At 49.1% G+C, this 15,213-nt stretch overlaps 1 long non-coding RNA gene across 1 annotated transcript; it reads right to left on the bottom strand.

The window, feature by feature from the left end:
* Nucleotides 1–4,443: 4,443 nt before the first annotated feature.
* On the bottom strand, nt 4,444–5,564 carry LOC121104555. Its single transcript, XR_005836861.1, has 3 exons — nt 5,487–5,564; nt 5,218–5,376; nt 4,444–4,619 (listed from the first exon to the last, which is right to left on the bottom strand). It is a non-coding gene; the product is annotated as an uncharacterized LOC121104555 (long non-coding RNA).
* Nucleotides 5,565–15,213: the final 9,649 nt, after the last annotated feature.

Here is a 15,213-nt window from a genome sequence, read left to right as displayed (position 1 = left end):
TCCGTATAGTTTGTTCCAGTAATTTTAGTTTCAGGTCTTATGTTTAAGGTTCATTTCAAGCTAATTTCTGTGAGTGGTGCAGATCAGGGTCCAATTCCATTCTTTTGCATCTGGATATTCAGTTTTCCCAACACCATTTATTGAAAAGATTATCCTCGCCCCACTGAGTATTCTTGGCTGCCCTGTTAAACATTAGTCAACCATATATGCAAGCATCCATTTCTGGGCTGTCATTCCATTGGTTCATGTGTCCACCTTCACGCCAGTAATACGTTCTTTTCTTCAGTGCTCAAAGGGGCTTGAACTCATGACCCTGAGATCAAGAGTCGCACATTTCACCAACTGAGCCAGCCAGGTGCCCTAGGAATATGCTCTTTTTATCCCTATGGCTTTGCAGAAGAGTCTGAAATCAGGAGGAGTGATGCTCGCAGTTTTGTTCTTTCTCAAGATTCTTTGATGCTTCGGGGCCTTTCGTGCTTCTGTAGGAATCTTAGGGTTGTTTTTTCTATGTCTGTGAAAAATGCCACTGGAGTTTTGATAGACGTTGCATTGAATCTGTAGATGGCCTTGGGGAGTATGGACATCTTAACAATATTAACCCTTCCAACCCATGAACGCAAGATAGCTTAACATTTATTTGTGTCTTCTTCAATCTCTTCCCTCAGTGTCTTGTAGTTTGCAATGTACGGTTCTTTCACCTCCTTGGTCAAATTTACTTCTAAGCCCTCTGCTCCTCATCCATGACACTCCACATGCTTTTGCAGGGGGACCACACGTGCAGATGTCTTGTCACTCACTTCCTCCACCCAGCCACCCGACCAATGAAGCTGGATTTGAAGAAGCAGCACGTTCACTTATTCCTTTTCTAATCAATAGGCATTTCCAGAGTGTCTACTCTATGCAAGTCCTATCCTGGCTGCTAGGGATACACAGATGAATCAGGCCAAATTTGAACCCAAAGGAGATCCTGGTGATAAATCCATGTCTTCATTGGGGAGCTTTGGAAGTTTTCGGGCTGAGTGGGGAGAGAATTCAGAGACCACATACACAGGGCTTAGGCTGTGGAGAGAAGAGCAGGTCAGAGCTATAGCACTAGAACCAGCCAGGTGACCTCCAGGTCCACAGGCACTCCCAGCCGCCAGTCCCCAGCATCACTTTAGGCCAGGCAGAGAGGGAGAATGGTGGTGGCAGAGTTAAATGAGCACTGTTCATGAGGTCAGGATCCCGAGTTCAAATCCTAGCTTTTTACTGCATCAGGGCCTAAGTTTTCCCATCTGTAAAATGTGGCCATTGGACCCATCCAATCTGGTGGTCCTTTTGGGTTTGACCCTTGGTATCAAGCTAGAGTCCATTCAACCTGGAGAATAACCGTAGCAACAGCCCTCCAAGTACAAGTGCTTTACAGCACACAAATTCCCTGGCCTGCACCACTATTGCTCTAAAGGACATGATTACGTCCACTTTAGTAGTGAAGAAACCGAGTGTCACTGAGTGGCAGGCAGGTTCTGCCACTGCCTGAGGCAATAAGCAAGTCTGAGGCAAAGCTGACATTGAAACCTAGTCTCCTGAGCCCAGCAACAGGGCTGCTCCTCTGAGCTCCTCCCAGCTTCTCCCTCCCAGGGCCCAGCGGAGAGAGACCAGGCACAGGAGCACTGGCGGGGGAGGCCCTCTAGGCTCTGTGCCTGGAGGACAGCAGGAGGCGGTGGGGAAAGGCAGAGGTTCTGCCAGCTGTGACACGGGAGGCAGCCCCCTGCCAAGGAGGGCAGAGGGTCAGTGGATTTAGGCTGCATTAGGGGAGGGGGATGACCAGGGGGTCCTCCAGCTGAGCCTAGCTCATCTTACCTTCCTCCGGGACCACACACCGTTCCCTGCTCTTGCCCTTGTCCCGCTTCAGGCTGTGTCAGCCCGGAACACGCTTTTCACAAAAGTTTGGAAGGTTGAGCATCCTACACGTGCCTTTCACCCCTGAAGACTTCCCAGGCTTCACCTGAACTGGAGAGAGCAGGTCCAGAGCTCAAGACCCCCCTGCTGTCCAAGACCCCAGGACACCTCGCCGGGCTCCAGAGAGGCCAACCTCTCTCCCCTGCCTCCAGGGCCCAAACAGGCTGACCAGGCTCAGAAAAGGAGGCCTGATTCCTTTAATCCAGTGGGCCCCCTGGTGGACTGACTGGTAGCTGACCCTCAGTCAAGAGCCACCAGTAAGATTCACAAAGTTGACAGCGGCAGGGGCCTACCTAGGCCTTGTCCCCAGCCAGATGCAGAGGGAGCCCTGCAGCACCCCCAACATTCTCTGTCCTCAGTCTCAGCCTTTGCCCCTTCCTTGTAGATGGGACCTTCTCACCCAGGTTCAGAACATTCGTGGGATTCCTGCATCTTATTCAACAAGTGCTAGGCCAGCATGGCTTCTTCTCTGAGCATGGCTGGTCATCCTGGCATGAACCTGAGGCCTGACCGTCGTGGTACCCGTTGGGGGTCATGGGGGAGCAGGCTCTAGCTTTCTCTTCCTCTGAAGAGAGACAACACGGACAAGGAAGGAGTGCATGTGACAAATGCCCAAGAGACCATCTTCTCAGGAAATGAAAGGAGTCCCCAGAAGCAAGAAGGAAGGTAGTGGTGGTGGGGGCGTTCATGGCCCAGACACGGGCGAGGGGAGAGTGCCAGGGACAGCCTCATAGGTGGGCGGTGAGAGTCACTGGCCCAGGAGGGAACACATAGGGTTCACGCTCAGGTGTTCCTGGCCCGGGAAAAGACAGACACGCGGAACAAGGACTGACAGAAACAGAGAGAGGAAGAAAATAAGGACAAACATCTGGAAACACGATGAAGACTGAGTGTTAGAAACAGAGGGACAGGCAGACAGATGGGCAGAGAGGGAGAGAGAGTAAGATACAGTAATAAAAATTAAAATGAGCCAGAACTTAAAAGAAATCCAGATAGCTATCGAGAGGGAACGAGGTGAGGAGTAAGGGCACTAGGAGGTGGAGACCATGAGAGTGAGGTGAAGGACAACAGAGAGACAGAGGGAATATGGCGGACAGAGCTGTTTAGTCAAGGGATGATTTCAGGTAATCCAGACACGCTCTCAGATGGGAGTCCTCACGAAGACCCTGCCCAGTGTTTGTCTGAGTGCCTTTTCCTGCCATGCTCAATGGAAGGGCTTGATTGAACTCCTGCCTTAGGAAAGGAAGAAGAGGCCACCCCCAAGCTAGCCAGGAGCCCTGCCATCTCTGACCTATTATTCAGAGACACATGGGACTCCCGTGGTAGGTGACATCCATTCAGGCGCTCCCTGTCAGCATGGCTGACACTTTCTATATCGCCCTGTCTTCTGAGACTTCCTCCACCCTGCCCTCCTCCTCCACAGCAGGCAGCCTGCTCCATGGCCTGGTGGCTCGCTCTCCTTGTCTCCTTGTCTCCCAGGCATTTCCTCCAATAAACTCTTGATGATCTCATCTCGTCTTGACATCTGCTTTTCAGAGGCTCTGAAGAACACATGCATCTATTTGTTTGGGCTTGAATTATTCAGGCAGTGAAGGAAAACGACGTGGGGAGGCAGAAGCAGTTTCGGAAAAGAGAGAACATGTTTTTCTCTGATACATCACTATCGAATGAAGATGGTAATTAGATTCCATTAGAAACATTGAAAAGAGGTCCCCACTTTATTTAAATGACTATATTCAGCACATACCTAAAATTTTAGACCTTGTGGCCATGTTAACTATGATGAAAAATATTCAAGGTCAACTTAAAACCTTCTAGGCCATAGTAGCTTTACAAAAATTGGTTTCAGATGTATGTGTCAAGGAAAAATACATTTTTTGAAGACCACTCTCCCAGGCCTGAAACCCTTGTGTGACCCCTAATCAAGACTGAATCACATAGCAGAAGGTGGAAAAATACAAGGCTAAACTAAGCAGTTCAGTTTTAGGTCGATCAGGGGCTAAACGCCCAAACGAAGACTCAAGGTAGCTAACGTGGGTCACAGACTTTCCTCTTCCTGCTTGATGATGGGTCTGTATTTTAGACCCTACAGTAGCTTAGAACTAAGGCATGGCCTGTTCCATTTCCAGCCCTCAATTCCAGACCTGGCTCTGGATCTTTCTACTCCAACAAGCGGAAAGGCTGCCAGCAGCTGTACCAGACACAATGTAGCCAAAAGCCTTCCTCCTCCATCTCCGGGTAATGTGTGCACCTTTCATGGGATCCACACTCAGAGGACAGGACTCAAAAATGCCCCTGGAATCTGACCAAGAGAAAATCCGACGGTCAGGAGACATTGAAAGAGAGAAACATATCAGAAAAAGAGAAATGCAACAACCGACCAAAATTAAATGTGGAACAGTAACCTCAAACTCTCTAAAGGATCCCCCCAAAGAGCTGAAGACAGAGAAACCAGGGTGGGTGGCTATCCAACAGGCTTAGGTTTTCATGTACTTTTAAATACGTAACACTTTATTGCTTTGTGTTGTTTGCATGTTAATAAGCATTTAACTCCTGATAGAAGGAAGCTTGGGAAGTAAGGAGAGCTTGGAGGGACTGGGGATCAGTAATCCGAGTCTGAGCCGAGTCTGAGCCTGTCCGACGGATCTTCTCAGGTCTGGTTAAGAAGAGGTTTCTCCCTGGGGAGAGACGAGGGAATCAGAGATGTGCGAAGGTGCCAACGGTGGGAGGGATGTACACTGGGTCCCAGGACCCCCCGTGGTCCGTATGCTCCTGGGTTCTCTCCTCCCGGGCGCACGGGATGCGCTGTCCAGGAATCAGGCCGGGGCCAGGGAATTCTAGGAGAGCCATCCTAAGGAACTAGAACCTTACAACCCCTTACCTCACACGTTAAACGTGGAGAGGAAAGTGGCTCATGATTACAAACTGTAAGAAAAGAAAACAATGGCAATTGAAAATAGTCATCATCAGCCTTCAACAACGGTCGAGGGGCTTCCGATGATCTTGTCCGAAGGGCCCCGTCATTCAGAAGAAAGGAGGGATGCCCACGGCGGGAAATGGAACCGTGCCTTTTTGAGGAAGGGGTCTTGGGCCTCCCTCGCTACGGCCCCGACCCACGGGCCTAACGTCAAGGCGGACCCCGGTGGTAAAGCTCTGATCTCAAAGATTTCGAAAAGCCCTGAGAGTTCCCGACTCCCTCCGAGACGCCTTGTTCTTCTGGAACCTTCCCGGGGCACCGCGAGAGCGAGCGCGGCCGACGGGGGAGGGGGCGCTCACCTCACTCCAAGCTGAGCCACGGCTCCATACACTGATGCCTGCAGTTGTAGAAGCAACACTTCTTGTCCCCGTTGCACCCTCCGTCGCGGCGGCACAGGGGTAAGAGGATGAAAGGGCACCTGAGGAAGAACTCTGGGCAGTATCCGGGCTTCTTCACAGCTGAGGAGGAATGGCACAGCGTGAGCCGGGGGCGGCGGCGTGGCCGGGCAGCGGGGCCGCCCCCACGAAAGTCCCCCACCCCCGGCACGCGCCGGCCCGGCGACACGCACCCTTGGGCCGCCCCTGCCCCCCGGGCCGCGCCGTGTGGAGGCCGAGGAGGAGGAGCAGGAGCACGGCGGCGAGCGCGGACCGCCCGAGCAGCTTCATGGCGCGGCCGAGCGTGTGCGCAAGGCGCGCGGGCCGTTCTCGGCTTATATCGCCTCTGGCGGGGGCCCGCCGGCAGGGGGAGCTGTGGTTCCCGGGGTCCGGGGTCGCAGGTGCCTCCCTCGACCTGGGAAGAGCGGCGGTTTCCCTCCCGCCACCCCCCAGGAGAGGCCGGGCAGTAACCCCTCGGTGGCGTAACTGCCGAGAGCCCGCGACGGCTCCCCCTTTTTCGGGGGCGGGGTGGGGGTTAGGGCTGGCCTGGCCCTTAATACTTCTTGCTTCAGGGAGTGGGTCTGGAGGCCGTAGGGGGGAACCGGCTTTTCCGGGGCGCTCGTGAGGTCTGACACACTCCGCTCTTCTCGCTGCGTGTCCAGAACAATTTAAAGCCGCCGATTTCAGAAATGGGTACATTTGAAGCGCTTACTTGGAACAGATGAACATGTGACACATGCACACGGCACAGAGACGAGGCAAGAAAATGAGCTATTAGCAAAAGCCTATCTAGACTTAGGGAGAATATCACTGCGGCGGGCACCGGAGAAAGAGCTCGAAGTTGTAGGAAAGTTTTCTACCTTAACTCCTGTGTTTATGCCTCCACGACTTTGGATACACTTCATTTGCTGATCAGGTCTAACTGGAGGTCACTTTGGAACGCGAAACCCAGGCCCCAAGACCCTGCTAGCTCTCTCTGCCCTCCTATAAAAAGTGTGTGTTGGTCCTACTTGCGTGTGGCAGAGAACATACCCATCTTAAGCATCGGGAAGAAACAAATGTATAGATGCTCACGGGAGAATCCCACCAGCTGCGGGAGGCAGAGAGCTGCTGAGAACGGTCAGTCCGCCGAGCAGCCACTATCCACCTATTCCTTTCTTTCCTGCCATCTCCTAGCTACCTCCTGGCGTTTTTCCACTGTGCATCTTCCTTTCTAGCTCTAGCTTGGCCTGTTCTTTGTGAAGTTCAGTCCAAATTTAGGAAAAAACCCTTCCAATGAGTTTAACAGGGCAGTAACTTAAAGCGTCTGTGCTTTTATTCTCGAGATTTTTGTTTGCAGTCCCACATGCCCACTCCTGACCTTTCTGTTTTCAAAGAACGTTGATATTCGCTGCAGTTTTATGCTACTAAAATACGACAAAGATGTGACATGCGAGGGAAACTATATGCCAGTGTTCCTATAAACGTAAGGCAAAAATTCTAAGCGCAATATTAGCTAGTGAATTTTGTTATATAGGAAAATGGTGATGCACCATGAATAAGTGGGGACTTATTTCAACCGTATATGGTTGACTTAACATTCAAAAGTCAGCCAGTGGAATACTCCTTACCAAGAAGTAAAGGAAAAATCCTATGATCATCTCCACATCAGCAGAATATGTAAAAAATCATTCATCTATTCATGATAAAAGAACATAATGGTAGAGGATTAGAAGTTCACTTAGTTACTTTGACAGCAAGCCTCTGTAAAATCCCCAGGGCAGAAGGAAGCACTTTCAGAATGGTGCGGCCAGAGTGGCCCCTCCATAGAAGCTGTTAGAATATGAACAAGTATTGTCAAAATCAGCCTTTTCAGAGCTTCGGAACTTACTTACCAAAGGCGGGCAACAATCCATGAAGTGTTTATTCAAGAAGAACAGGTGCGGCTGGGCAAGAAGAGAGAGCTTTGTGGCCATCTGCCTTGCCCCGCTCGCACCCCTTTCTTCCTGGCTGGGAGGTAGCCTTGAGGCCAGCGGGCTGGCACTGCAGCGGGTGTGAAACCAGTGGCATGGCAGTCACGGAAGAACAGAGTGCATTTGATGCCACTCAAAAGCTCCCCCGCCAAAAAAGGGTCGCTATTTGACCTGTCTAGCACCTTCATAAAAAGACCCTGTTTTCTTTCACCCAACTCAGAGCTTGGTCTTTGTGGTCAATCCTCTCCCTGGGTCAATTTTTTGACAGCATGGCATCTTCAGACATTGAGACCGACTGGAACTAGTGAGAAGCTGACCAAAAAACATAAAAAGGAGAAGTGGGGAAGGCCACACACACGTGTAGGGGTGTGTCTAGGCCTAGTGCTGTGTCCATGCTCCAGGGACAGGCCCACTGCTCTATTTACATGTTGGCCACATCCTTCGTCTGGGTTAGGATTTTATGGTTGATTACGACTGCTGTCACGTACTTGCTGTTTGAGTTGGATGCAGTCACTGTTTGGGGATCTAGCTTGGTGTCCGCCTTGTTGTGTATGGTTGAACGGTTCTCTAACTTGATATGAGCCGGGAATGTCACTGCATATAGGCCACATCCTGGATCTCAATTAGCATGTGTCTGATCATATCATTGTCATATACTGGCTTTAAAGTTAGGGTATAATAACTGCCTTTGAAGCCAGCCTGGTATCTGACTTTCTGTCCAGAAGAGCGTGGACCTTGTTTGCCGTTTGGAAAACTGTATGATCCATCTGGTGACTGATAATAAGAAGGTTTGGGCTCAATAATCTCCAAAGTTCGCTTCCATCTCTTACCCCTCCTCATCTGCTCCCCACCAACTCGTGATGTTCCCCAAAGGGCTGTGGCTTGGGTTGCAGAAGGATTAGCTCCCTTCAGGAAGAAGGCTATGTACCTGGATAGGTCCTCTGCTAACACCCAGAATACCCTTAAAAGTCATTCTCCTGGACAGCTTTTCCCCAAGCCTACCTCCCACACCCACCACTGAGTCCCATCATAACTCCGTGCTTCTCAAAACGGAGGAGCAAAGAAAGGACAAAGATATTGGATTTCATCTTGCCAGGAAAGCCTTGGCTGAGAGCCGAATTGAGTTTCTCATGCATGCCTTCCTTGACTGTGTGTGCCAGGGGTTGGCTGAAGTCACAAAAGGCACTGCCCTTTCTTAGCTTATCAATAAATCCACGCCAACTTCCTCAGTCTTGCTCAACAGGGGACATGGTCAGAGTCCCCAGGGACTGCACAGAGACACAATGTCAGAGGCCTTTGTGTTCCCCTATAAGCTCCAGCAAATCCTTATCGATACTCATAGGTCATCATGCTAAGCCTTTGTTATTTACAGAAGAAATTCAATCCAGAGAGAAGAGGCTTACTTCAGGTTATAAAACTAATACTTCCGTGATGCCATCATTTAAATACTCCATCACACAGGGCGCCTGGATGGCTCAGTCAGTTAAGCGTCTGCCTTTGGCTCTGGTTACGATCCCAGGGTCCTGGGATCGAGCCCCGAGTGGGGTTCCCTGTTCATCGGAGAGCCTGCTTCCCCCTCTGCCTCTGCCTGCCGCTCAGTCTCTTTGTGCACTCCTATCCCTCTGTCAAATAAAATATTCTAAATAAATAAATAAATAAATACTCCATCACAAATATAACCCTGTACTTCTCCTTGTTTCAAAATGGGCTTGAAATAACATTCTATTTTACCTGAGAAGGAATAGTCACAGAGGTAGAAAGACACTGAAGGCAATGCAACTTTATGGAAGCCAAATAAAGAAGGTTTCAAGACGCAAATAGTATGCACCAATTACACAACTGTCTGTGAGGTTCATTATGATAAAGACTGACATGTGGAGGCACCTGGGTGGCTCAGTCAGTTAAGCATCTGCCTTCGGCTCAGGTCATGATCCCGGGGTCCTGGGATGGAGCCCTGTGTCGGGACCTCTAATCAGCGGGGAGTCTGCTTCTCTCTCTTTCTTTGCCTCCCCCCCGCCCCACCCGGTCCTCTCTCTCTCCCTCTCGTGCTTGCTCCCTGCCCTCAAATAAATAAATAAAATCTTAAAAAAAAAAAAAAAAAAAGACTGGCACGTGCCCGAAGTTTTACTGTCTTCAGCTGCTGCTACCAACTTTAATTACAGAAGATTAATACAGTTGCTATGTTGAGTTGTCAGTTGGAGAATAGAGAACAGAAGTAGTGTTTTCAAGAAGTCTGAATTTGCAGACTTGGAGTGGGAGTCTGGGCCATACTTGTGCGCAAGACGAGCTCCAGAGAGATTTTCAAAGGATGGGAGAAATTGAACATGTTTTAATGGTGATGGGAATGAGTGTTGGATAAAGAAGCAAGAGCGTTGGTTTCCTTATTGGGTTCTTTTCAGTAAATCTACTTAAACAACAAAATTAATTTTTGTGACAAAAAATTTCCTGCATAAATAGTGAACAGCTACAGCCTAAGAGTCTGTGAGGAATATTAGCCACCATCAATGGATTTATTCATGTATTGACAGACGATGCAAAGAGACTATTTCCAACTTATCTAGAGAAGTGCAGTTTCCTGCAAACGTGAGAACGTCCTGAATAGTCCAAAGAGCATTCCTTGACTTTGACCCATGAAAATCGGCTTGTAGGCAGACCACAGGACCAGTGAAGCATCCCAGTAGTGACTGTGTATGCATTCAGAACACCATGGAGGGTAGTTCTGGAGGAAGGATGGCTTGAAAACATATTTCCAATCACTGTATATTAAAATCCTAATCTCCCTGTAGGGAATGCCATATGTAAGAGAAAAAGGGAAAGACCAACCAAGTTTTTATGTAAAGAACATACATTAAAAATTACTAAGTTGTCAGACATAAGGCATGTGAGCTACTGGCTTCACTGAGCCATTCTGAACTCCTACCAAGGTTATGTGTGTGCCCCAAGGGTGCTAAGATCAAAAGCTGAGGGGCAATATTTCCCTCGGGCAGAGACCTGAGCAGATTAGGTTGAAATGTTCCTGAACTATAATTGCCTACAGTGCCTACTGTGCCCTAATTACCTATGCACGCCTTCCCCCCATTCCCTCAAGAAAACACCAGAAATGACTCTATTCCAAGCTGACTAGTAGAAGAAAAGATCTGACAGCATTAATCCTCTTTATGGATCAAAGAACAAAACCTTTGTCTAATCCTGTGTGCAGAAGGTACAGATAAAACAAAGGGGCTGAAGATTTGCAAAAACAGACCAGATGATTGCAAACCAAAAATAGCACAAGATAATGATACTCCTATTAGAATAGAATTCAGTGAAATTTGGGGGGAAAGCATTTCAAATTTAAGAGGAAATGTATTGATAAAAATGAAAGAAGCAGTCAGTGCTTTCAAAAGCAGAGAAATGCCATGATTGGTGAATAAATCTTTGGTATGGTATCTTGATAGGGGAAGGAAAAGCTCCTCCTGGAAAAAACAAGAAAAGGTTTGGAAAATATTAAGATGTGTAAAATTTCATATGAGAGTGGGAAAATAATATGCTCAAAGAATAAAAGAGGGGGATTTTACAGTGTTTTGCCAATTCAATGCAAAATTACTTGACAACATAGCAAATGTAACAAAATTAATTACCTGTTGCTTTAAGAATAGATAGAAACCCAAACTGTACAAATATCATGGAAAAAAGTACAGAAAATTGTCTCTCTCTCTCTCCTTTTTAGAAGATTTTGTTTATTTATTTGACAGAGAGAGAGAGCATAACCAGGGGAAGCAGCAGGCAGAGGGAGAAGTAGAAGCAGGCTCACTGAACAGGGAGTCTGATGTGGGGCTCGATCCCAGGACCCTGGGATCACAACCTGAGCCGAAGGCACACACTTAACGATTGAGCCAACCAGGTGCCCCTAACTATCTCTTGCCTTAGCTCCACAAAGGGCTGGGCCCAGATGATTTAATATAGAGCAATAAGATGAAAAAAATCATGGTAGAAATTTCCTGCAGAAATTTCAAGATGGTGGAAGAAGAAATGATGGGGAGAAAGTACAAGCCCCACATTAATGCATACAGGGGCAGGATGGGGGACAGGGACGTTCCCCAGGGTGATAATTTGAATCAGTTAGTACAGCAAAGTCCAGTCCTCTCCATCACTTGTATTTGGAGTAGCGTTCATCTCCAAGAGTTCTATACCCAGCAAAACTACCCAGCAAAAGTGAAGGAGAAATTAAGACGCTCTCAGAAAAACAAAAACTGTAGGATTTCGTCATTACTAGATGTGACCTACAAGAAATGCTAAATGGAGTCCTTGAGGAGAACTGAAAGAACACTACACAGTAATTCCAAACCATAAAAACGAAATAAAGAGTAACAGTAAAAGCAAATATTTTATCCACGTTCCTTGTTACAACTGCATAGCACTTCACCATATATATGTATGAATGTACGGATATATATGTAGGGAATACATACACATATCAATGAACAAAAGAGAAACTTGGCGCCTATAGGAGTTAACAAATGATAAAGGCAGAATTCCACATCGCCAGAGAAATGTCAGAAAACTCGGTACATGCTATCGAAACAGATCGTCAGCAATTCAGGGGGAAATACTGGATTTCTGTCCCATCCATTATCTCAAAATAAGTTTTAGATGATTAAGGATTTAAGCTATGAAAATACTCAAAGAAAATACAACTGCATTTTTGTATAATCCTGATAATGGAGATGATCTTCTGAAAGCCGGTTGATAAAGCTAAACGCCTACAAATGAAAAACTTTTGTAAGGCAAAAATCAATCATACTGTACAAAAAAAACCTAGAAATTGGAAAAATATGAGTAAACACATATGATGGGAATCTGTATTCTATAATGTAGGTGACGGACTGCTTCCAGCAAAATAAAGAAAACAGATGCCCTAATAGAGAGATGAGTACGGACCATGAATATATGGTCTACGGAAAAAATAATACAAGTGGATACTTCTTTTATGAAAATAAGTAAAACCTCCTCCATAATTAAGGAAGTACAAGTTAAGACAAACACGATTCCTTTTTTATTGGGGCCTAAGAGGCTGGTTTCCCACCACTGACTGTGGGAAATTCCATCAGCCACTGACCTCTGTCTCAGAGACTGTGAACTCAGTGGCTTGGTCTTTGAGGACCTTTCTGCTGGAGAAAAACTCCGAGGATCGAAGCAAAGGTCTCTGCCTGGTGAGGACTACATCGGCAAGAGAAGAGCCGAAAGGTCATTGGGAGGACACTAAAATGATACAGACGCCTCTTGATAAGGGCTGACTTGGCATTTTCTGGAGCTGACTTCTCTCCTCCCCAAGCCAACACTAGCTTTGATTCTACGCTTTGGCTTCAGTCATCCCAACACCGTGGAATGCCTGCTGCGAACCTGATTTCTGGTACAGCAAGATGAATGATCAACAAGTCTTTTTTGAAAGGCTCCCCGTCTTCCAGAGTTAGTGAGCATCCTATGGAAAGAGAAAAAACGTGGGACCAGGGTCGGTCGGTCCGGGCGCAGCTGTGCCCTTGACTCCCAGTGTGAACTTCGATGTCTCCGCTAGACTCCAGTGTTCCCATCTGCAGGATGAGGGTGCTTAGCAGCATTATGTCAAAGGGGACTTCCGACTCCACATGCCGTGGAAGGCTGTGGCTCAGGGCATCTGTGACAAGCTAAGAAGCACACGGTGTCTGTGCATGACCGTTGTCATGCCGTACTCCTTGGGGCAGACCCGCATGGCTGGCTGGAACAGAGTCTCCTCCTCTGAGAAGCTTCTGGACAAGGAGAGCCTAGGAAGCGGCCAAAGGGTGTGCACAAATTATCAGGGACCCTGGCTGCTCAACGCCCAAAGCGCACACAGAGCCTGCAGCTATGACATCAGGATTTGATCTCAGCCCAGACTTCCTCAGCTGCAGAACGCTGTGTCTCTGGGACAGGCGTGGTAGCCGTTGAGCTGCTCCCAGTGAACCACGTGCCTCTGACCGTGGGCCCGTCTTGGGCGCGTCCGCCAGCCTCTCTGGGTAATTTCCCTAATACCATGCAGCCTCCCACATCGTGCTCGCTCCCTCTCCTCGCCATACGGGCGGGGTTGAAAGCGCGTTTATGAGGCAGTAGGTGGTTTGGAGAATGTCAGCCAAGAGGCCTCGGAGGCCCTACTGCTCCAACCCCCTTCTTTTTACCTTTGGTTAAACTCCAGGCTGGAAGTCGGGGCTAGACACGGAACAGAGGGGAGGGTGCTCACAGTGGGAACGGGGGTGGTTTAGACAATACTCATTTCTCAACAGCTAAGCATACAAACACCATTCCTATAATCAGAGAGTCTCCTGTCGGGCTAGTGTGGGCGGTGGGAGGCCGAGCCCGGGTCCCCCACGGAGGATGGGTCCCCCACAGTACGCGTGCACCGGCACTGGCCCAAACAATGCATGCGTGGACTGTCGTAGATGTGGGGGCCAGTGGGAGTGAGCAGACCCAGAGATAGGAAGAAGCCAGAATTTCCTCGAGCAGCTAATGGCTGCAGCTCCTCACCGCCAGGGAGGGGAGTGAAGGTGATGACCGAGGCTTTGGCAGTGTCAGCTGACAAGAGGTGACCTCAGCTTGCCTGGAGGGCAGCAGGGCTGTGCTTTACTGTGATTCGGCAGTAAAAGACCTTGGGTATTCTAAAAGTAAAAGACAGGTGTTATTGAAGAAGAATTCGTGTCCCTGTGAAAACACGAGGCTGCAGATTAGGGAGGACCAAGCATCACGTAGCATGGAGAAGTTGAGAATGTAAGTTGGAGTTAGAAGAGGGCAGAGGGGCGCCTGGGTAGCGCAGTCGTTAAAGCGTCTGCCTTCGGCTCAGGGCGTGATCCCGGCGTTATGGGATCGAGTCCCACATCGAGTCCCACATCGGGCTCCTCCGCTATGAGCCTGCTTCTTCCTTTCCCACTCCCCCTGCTGTGTTCCCTCTCTCACTGGCTGTCTCTCTGTCACATAAATAAATAAAATCTTAAAAAAAAAAAAAAAAAGAACAGGGCAGAAAAGTGAGCCGGGTTTATTAAAAGTGACCTCGTGAAATAAATTACTGCGGAGGGAGACACTGGTAACAGAGCTGTCTGCTGCTGAGCTCAGGCTGGGAAGGCACTTTCCCAGGTGGGAAGGCACTTTCCCAGGACATCCCCACGGGGGCTAGGGAGTGTGGTCTCTGTGGCAGAGGCTGTAACATTTATGCCGTTCCCTTTGCCAGTGTCACCTGAAGGAGTTTCACGGGGGAGTTTGGAACCTTATGGAAATCCACCGGGGAGAGGCTACTAATGTTTGTTGCCTGCCCACTATGTGGACTTCCCTTCTTATAGGTTTGGCACCTTTCTTTTTTGAGTCTGTATTTGGGTCTGGATGAGAGACAAAGACGGCCTCCCAGCATAGAAACTGAGCAAACAGGTTCACTTTCACTCACCCCCGGCACCTAGCGCTGCTCAGCAGACCCCATATTCCCCCTGGCACTGCAGGTCTCCCCGAGGGACTCCACGCAGCGACGATGCAGGGCTATTCTTTCCCTGGGCCACACCGTAGCCTTGTCCACAGCAGCACCGGAGTCAGGGGCATTGGTGGCCACGGTGAGTGTGCAGCAGCCCGCTGTCCACATCACACAGTTGTGGAGATGAGCTTCTGGCTGTGCTCACGCTGCCTGGAGGCTCTCTTTCTGACGATACCCCTGGAGCTTGAACTTTCACAATCCCGGAAACCACATTTTGCAGATTGGGTTCTCAGGGGAGCAGGAGCCGAGACAGAGTGCAGCGCGCATGTTCCGTGGCAAAGTGCCACCGGTGAAAGCACCAGAGAGGAGCAGGACTGGGCACGGACAGGGAGCCATCGCTATGCTGACCTGACAGCATCTCCGCCAGCCTAACCAGGAGCTCTGGAGCAAGCATTTTCCACTAGAGGAGTCCTCCCTCCAGCAGAAAGCCCCACAGCCTTACCCTGTCCCTGGCTGGGGGTCCCC

This window comes from Ursus maritimus, unplaced genomic scaffold, assembly GCF_017311325.1.
Source record: "Ursus maritimus isolate PB19 unplaced genomic scaffold, ASM1731132v1 scaffold_22, whole genome shotgun sequence".
Taxonomy (NCBI): Eukaryota; Metazoa; Chordata; class Mammalia; order Carnivora; family Ursidae; genus Ursus; species Ursus maritimus.
The sequence above is the reverse complement of the archived record's forward strand: the minus strand, read 5'-3'. Positions and strand labels throughout refer to the sequence as shown.